A 7,482-nucleotide genomic window follows, 5' to 3' on the forward strand; every position below is an offset into this window, starting at 1 on the left:
GCGGCACGGTGGCGCAGTGGGTAGCGCTGCTGCCTCGCAGTTGGGAGATCTGGGGACCTGGGTTCGATTCCCGGGTCCTCCCTGCGTGGAGTTTGCATGTTCTCCCCGTGTCTGCGTGGGTTTCCTCCGGGCGCTCCGGTTTCCTCCCACAGTCCAAGGACATGCAGGTTAGGTGGGTTGGCGATTCTAAATTGGCCCTAGTGTGTGCTTGGTGTGTGGGTGTGTTTGTGTGTGTCCTGCGGTGGGTTGGCACCCTGCCCAGGATTGTTTCCTGCCTTGTGCCCTGTGTTGGCTGGGATTGGCTCCAGCAGACCCCCGTGACCCTGTGTTCGGATTCAGCGGGTTGGAAAATGGATGGATGGATGGATGATGTTAGTTTAGTGCAGGCCCAAAACATGTGACCCAGTGAGGCAGGAGCTTGGTTGCAGCGTTCGCAGGTCGGGTCTTGCCCTGGAAACATTTTGGACAGTTTTAAGCGAGACAGATGGGCTCGATATATAATTTTTAGTTGAATAATTCTATGCTTTGCGCATATAGAACTCGAGTGAATTCTCTGCTTTGCTACCTTCCACTCCTTTTCTGATATATTGATTAAGAGATCTTCTTCCCAATGTCCTCTTGGATCTTTGTAAGGTAGGGACTCTAATAATATATTGCGGAAATAGTGTTTGTTTCCTCGAAATTGAGCAGTATTTTTTCCAGCATTGTGGAGGGTGCAAGGTGGGGGAAATCGGGCAATTTCTGTTTAACAAAATTTCTAATTTGAAGATAGTAAAAGAAATGTGTAGCTGGGAGGTTGAATTTTGAACGTAATTGTTCAAAAGATGTAAATATGTTGTCTATATAAAGGTCTCTGAGCATTTTAATCCCAAAACTTTTCCAGGTATTAAAAACTGGATATACTTGCGAAGGCTGAAAGAGGTGGTTCTCTTGCAGAGGTGCCACTGATAAAAGATTTTCCAACTTAAAATGCTTTCTAATTTGGTTCCATATTCTGAGTGAGTAAAGCACAATTGGGTTATTAGTATATTTGCGATAACTTTCATTTATTGGAGAGCAGAGCAGGGAATATAAAGAAGTACTACAGGATTTTACTTCTATTGCGGACCAAGCCTGTGTATGTTCATTTATTTGTGTCCAGGTTTTTATGGCTTGTATGTTTGCTGCCCAGTAATAAAACCGAAAATTAGGTAAAGCCATGCCACCTTCTGCCTGAGGTCTTTGTAGGGTCGCTCTTCGGATACGTGGGTGTTTTGAGTTCCAAATGAATGAGGTTATTGTTGAATCTAACTGTTTAAAAAATGATTTATTGATATATATTGAAATGTTTTGAAATAAAAAGAGAAGTTTAGGAAGGATATTCATCTTAACAATGTCAATTCTTCCGGCTAGAGTGAGATGAAGGGTTGACCATCTATGCAAGTCTTGCTTAATTTTTTCCAAACAGACGCCAAAATTTTGTTGATAAAGAGCTTTATGTTTACTTGTGATATTTACCCCTAGGTATTTAAACTGATCTGCTATGGTAAAAGGTAGGGTGTCCAATCTAATATTATATGCTTGTGAATTCACTGGAAAGAGTATACTTTGTGATACCGCTGTTTAGTGATATGTTTTTAATGTTATTTCAAGGTGTCTCTGTAAAACCCGCTGAGAAACCAACTTACCTGAACTGAATTTAACAGCTGTAAAATAAAATATTCTCCAATAACTGAGCAGAATTTAAACAACATGAAATAGTTCAGTTTATGATGAACACCATGTGGACAGAGGGCAGTGATATTTCTTTCTTACAAGTTTAATCAACATAACACACCACTGTTTGTGTGCAGACTCATCTTATGTGAATGGTTTTATTCACCCATATTGATACAGAGCCAGTTCATTTTTTACATTTTTTATTGAATAAATAAATGGTATGTTTAAAAATAACAAAAGTGAAATATCTGTGAACAATGTTTGTCAAAAACAATTATCCACACAAATTCATATATATATATATATATATATATATATATATATATATATATATATATATATATATATATATATAAAATATAATGTGTGTGTGTGTGAATCAGCAGAAAATTCATTAATAATAAAGATGTATAAAAGGTAAATGCATTTAACTAGAACACAAATACAAAGAAAATGGCCAACAATGGGGAGGTTTTAAAAGCTATTAGGGAAGGACAACACAAATATATTTACAGATCTTTAAAAAAAAAATGTTAGCCAAAGCTTTGAACGCAGTAAAATTGAATGATTAAATTTGTCAAAAAAGGAAAAATGCATTTTAGCTTTATGAACAAGATGCTACTCAGAGTCAAAGAGTTTTTATCCAGCAATATTTCATTAAAAATGTGTTCCATTTAAACTGACATTTTTCCTGATCTGTCCCTTAACATTTGTTCACTAATAATATTTCTATATCACCTTTTCTTACAAGTGTAGCTCAACTTGCTCTTCAAAAACATAGTTACAAAGAAAACTGAAGGCATTATAAAAGTAAATAAGAAGCAAATGGAGAGGTTCTTGTCCTTTGTAATAAATACACTACCTAGTCAAATGGCTGGGAACAAAGACAAACTTGCAGCCTTCAAGGATCCTGGAGATAATAAACCTCTGGGGGTCCCAAGCCAAAGCCCGCACAGCCCTCTCTGCACATCCCAGAAACATAATTGTGGCCGTCTCAGTCCAATCACAATTCCATTTTAGGACATCTCGTGAACTTTTCTTCTCTCCAGCATCACAGGCAGTTGGAGTTGATGTAACAGACGGTGGAGACGCGCTTGGGGGTTGGGGGTGAGGTGGGAGGGTTAGCACCATTGAAATAAACTGGAAAAAGACAACAGAGAAAAACAGCAGAAGTTAGTGCCCAGTGCAGAGCAACCAATGCAAGTAATTAAGAAAAAGACAAATTAGAAAAGTGGGCTTGTTGAAGATTTTCGAAATGCTTGACGTTTGTAGCCTGGCACTTCTCTATTGGCAAAGCATTCCAGAGTTTGTTACATGAGCACAGAAAGCTGCCTGTTAATATGGTTGATCTTGGAATAAAAAGCAAAGCAACGTTTGAGAAAAGAAAATACAAGCAGAGTCTAAAATACTTAAAGCCTTCTGATTATTTAATAGAACCTTCAAATCAATTCTGTGTGAGACAGGCAGCCAGTGTAATGAGACCGAGACAGTTTTCCGAAGAAACAAAACCAAAATAGACCAATACCTCGTGATCACTTGGCAAAGGCACAGCAGATCAGAGCAGAGGTTTAGATGGAGGATTCTAGAAGAGCGGGCAGGAGGACCAGCCGATACTTCAACATGGCACACATCTCTCCATCCTTCTTCTTTAACTGCTGCCCCATAACAAGACTGGACTCTTCTACTTCACTGTAACTGTTAAAAACATAAACACAGTAGATATTCATTCACGGAGTTCAAACATTAATAAAGTGTACTTTTAATTCTTGTGCTGCCTCCTTTCTTGGTTCACCTGTAGATCAATGATTACCAAAGTAAACCATCACAATAGATAAAGGTCTGCTTAGAGTAAAGTCCAACTAATAATATTTTTAATTACTGTGATTTTTTGTTGGATTTTGAAAGAACCCCAACTTAATTGTCATTATATGTAGCATCATTTTTTGTCTTATACATTGCGCATACAGTAGACATTGTGTTATAATCTCTGTATATCTGAAGCTGTAATGTGCTGTGCTCAGGTGTCATTACTTGCATGAAAACATCTTCGTTTTTTTCTCCTGCCTTAGTTTTGTTTTAAGTTAAAATTAAGTCTTGGTTCTTTCAAAATCCAACAACAAAGCACAGTAGTTTATGAAAATAAATGTTATTTTACAAAACGGAACAACATCCCTGTTTAGTGACTGCTGGTGCTGATATGCCTCAGTCTTTGTGTTTGCGAGGATTCACACTCTGAGGCTTTCCTGTTTAAAATTAAAAAGCCGTGTTAGTCACTGGACAGAGTGAGCAGACATACAGAACAGTATTCAAGGCAGCAAAATATTACAGATTTAGTAATAAATATGGGGAGGCTTTGCAGGAGTTATGCAGTAGTCTTACCTGTAGAAATAGCAAATCTAACATGAACTGCACATCATCCCAAACTGGGAATCTTAAAAGCAGAAGAAAAGAACATCCAATTGTGTCTCAGTATTCGGGTACACTGGCATCTGTTGAGCCACATGGTAGGCTGGTTACCACTGGGCATCCTGTAGGGTCAAGAAAAAAATATATAATAAAGGGGCATTGTTTTTCTAACTGCAGCAATAAGAAATGTTATTTCTAAGGAGCAAGCCTTCTCCATTATATTCATTTAAATGTGTGTTTGTGTGTGTGTGTGTGTGTGTGTGTGTGTGTGTACTCCTCCTAAACCAACAGCTTAAATGATAAGCTAATGACATGTGACAACAGCAGGTGCCCAGCCTGTCACTGTGCCACATCAGACACACACCACAATACTCTGATGGCTTTGGATATAAATTTTAAAATTGCCTGTTTTGTGCCATAGAAGTTTTTTCTACCAAACAAGGTTAAAGAAATCCATATCAAAATTATGAATAAATAGTAGCCAACTAACAGATTAATTCATAAGTATGACATTAATTTATCCCCGAAATGTAGTTTTTGTACAAATGAAGACAAATCACCTCTCACATTTCTTACTTCTGCTCCTATTCCAAAATGTTTCATAAAGATTTATTTCTGTTACTGTTTTGAATGACAAAACAATATCTCACTCTTTAATTCTTGTTCTTCTTCTGTATACAATTTTGAAGACTAAATGTTAGAAAATGCAGTAACTGTGGTTTCCTTGCTTCATAAATTTCCTACGCATAAGTGTAAAGTTCAGAATGTTAGATCCTGTATTACATCTTTCTGTATGGACATTAGTATGCTAGAAAAGCTTTAAAAATGGAAAACACACTAAAATATTTAAAACGTGTAAGATTCTGAGCTGCTTCATTAACAATTTGTAATGCTATTATCTACATCTGTCTTCCTTGTAATAAGCTAGTTGTTGCTATTCTCTTATGTAATTTAGTCTTCATCGATATACCCTTGTACAGTATTGATGTAATCTGATATCAACATAATAAAAAACACCGATGGCTTTGGAGGGCACACTTTACACCCGTTGAGTGTCAGACGTGCTCTCCTAATTCTATTCCTAATTCGACACCTCGATTACATTGTTTTGCTTAATAATTAGCATGCCATTCACTCTAAGATAAAAAAATGTGGACAAATGTTAAAAGAAACACACCACCAAATGCTAATAGGGTGTTACAAAATAAATGACATACATACATTAATCCATTAACCCAAACACAGAAAATGCTGTGATTTTTACGATTAAACCACAAGATTACAAAGTATTGCAACTAAAAATGATTTACTTACAAACAGCTGTACATATCCATTATAAAGTTCACAGACACACGTCGCATTTCATTTCGCTCCCTCTTCATTCGACTGGACTTAAATTTTTCAGGCGACACATCTTCCAAGACGTTATAAAATTCAAAAGTTTCCATCTTTTCCAGTAACAAGTCCACTTACAGATGGAGATAAACGACACAAAAATGACTCGCAAGTACAAGTCAAACCTGACGAATGACATGTGTCGTAAAACATTAGACATGCACAGAACAAATCGGGCAGCGTCGTGAAATGAATTTTAATTAAGCAGAGAGCGTGTGCTCGAGACAAATCGGATTGGGGACTCGTGTCGCAAAGTAAAAGGAAACGCAGATCGGACAGAGTCGTAATAGTAAAGCTCTGCGCATGAGCGCGCAAATCGAGTAGGCAACACAGATTGGGGAGCGACAAGCCCTTTCAAACTTTTATTTGGCAGTTGACCGTGCAGGGGCTTGAACATTTTTTGGGAAGAATAGACGGGGACTCATGAGACACCCTGGAGGGAGAGGTTTGCTGACCGTGTCATTTCACTACAAGAGCAGATTGCCAGATTGTCCTCTAGTGTGGTGGAACATCAGTAGCACAAGTAGGAGGCACACAAATGTAATTATGACAAGATGAGCAAACTCCACAAGTTTAAGAAGGTGGATTGTGTGCTGGTGTTGATCCAGTCCAATCACCATAAATTTCAGCCCGAATTACAAGGGCCAGCAGAGATAGAACAGCGTATGTCCCCAGTGAATTATAAAGTCAGAATTCTTGGACGACGGAATCCTGTACAAATTTTGCGTATTAATATTTTAAAGGAATGGCACGACTGTCATGAAGTCCTGATCACGGCTGCAGCGGTCTCCCAGAATGAAGTCGCCATTGGACATGATTTAACTGACACCCAGAAAGCGGAATTAATGTCGCTGATCGGGGAGAACTCGGATGTCGTCTCGGTAGGGTCCGGCCAGAAGAAGATTGCAGAATGCAAGATTGTCACTCAGCCCAGCGTTACTGTACAGGTGCCCCTGTATTGCCTACCAGAGTCAACAAGGAAAGTGATGCACCAGGAAATCCGACAGATGCTTCAATAAGGCATTATTCGGCTGAGTAAAAACAAATGACAAAGTCCAATTGTACTTGTCTCAAAGCCGTACGGTTTGTTTCTGTATTGATTTTAGGATTTTGAGTAAGATTTCCAAGTTTGATGCATACCCGATGTGGACGAGCTGTTGGAAAAGCTTGGGCAGGCTTCATATATCTCCCCCCCTAGACCTCACAAAGGGATATTGGCAGGTCTCCTTGGAGGTGTCTAGATGCGAGGAAACCGCATTCACCCCTCCGGATGGGTTGTTTAAATTTACGGTGCTCCCATTTGGTCTCCATGGTGCACCATTTAACTTTCAGCGAATGATGGACCAGATCCTGTTTCCCCATTCCGCATACGTGGGTGCCAATCTTGACGATGTAGTAATTTTCAGAAATGATGGGGAATCTCATCTCGTCCACCTTTGGGAGGTGCTGGACAGTTTACGGTTGGAGGAATTGTTGTGTATGTCGGAAAACCTATTACCTGGGATATTCCATCAGGAAGAGTTTTTTCAAACCCCAAACGGACAAGGTGGGGGAGGTGCTTGCATATACTCATCCCGAACACAGAGGCAGGTTTGTGCCTTCCTTGGGCTTGCGGGGTACAACTGGCCGTTCATTCCCAACTTTGCACATTGGGCTGCCCCCCTCACTGACTTGACAAAGGGATGGAAGAATCGTAGTGTAGTCTAGATCAACTCCTGCGAGAGACCTTTCACAGACCTAAAAGCCACTTTACCATCGTTCCTGGTTCTGCACAGTCCAGACTTTTCGAAGGAATTTATTTTGCAAACAGATGCCAATGCTTTTGGTTTAGGAGTGGTGCTCTCACAATGTTTCGAGGGGGAAGAACAAATCATCACGTTTCTCTGTGGATGACAGTTTACCCTGGTGACTGACCACGCACCACTGCAATGGCTGTGCAAACAGAAGGATATGAACGTCCGGCTCACTCGGTGGTCTATTAGT

The 7,482-nt window shown here is 39.4% G+C and overlaps 1 long non-coding RNA gene across 1 annotated transcript; it reads right to left on the reverse strand.

The window, feature by feature from the left end:
• Positions 1 to 3,208: 3,208 nt before the first annotated feature.
• LOC114643279 (uncharacterized) lies at positions 3,209 to 5,619 on the reverse strand. Its single transcript, XR_007934790.1, has 3 exons — positions 5,419 to 5,619; positions 4,078 to 4,226; positions 3,209 to 3,393 (listed from the first exon to the last, which is right to left on the reverse strand). It is a non-coding gene; the product is annotated as an uncharacterized LOC114643279 (long non-coding RNA).
• Positions 5,620 to 7,482: the final 1,863 nt, after the last annotated feature.

The sequence above is a fragment of the Erpetoichthys calabaricus genome, chromosome 4 (assembly GCF_900747795.2).
Source record: "Erpetoichthys calabaricus chromosome 4, fErpCal1.3, whole genome shotgun sequence".
Taxonomy (NCBI): domain Eukaryota; kingdom Metazoa; phylum Chordata; class Cladistia; order Polypteriformes; family Polypteridae; genus Erpetoichthys; species Erpetoichthys calabaricus.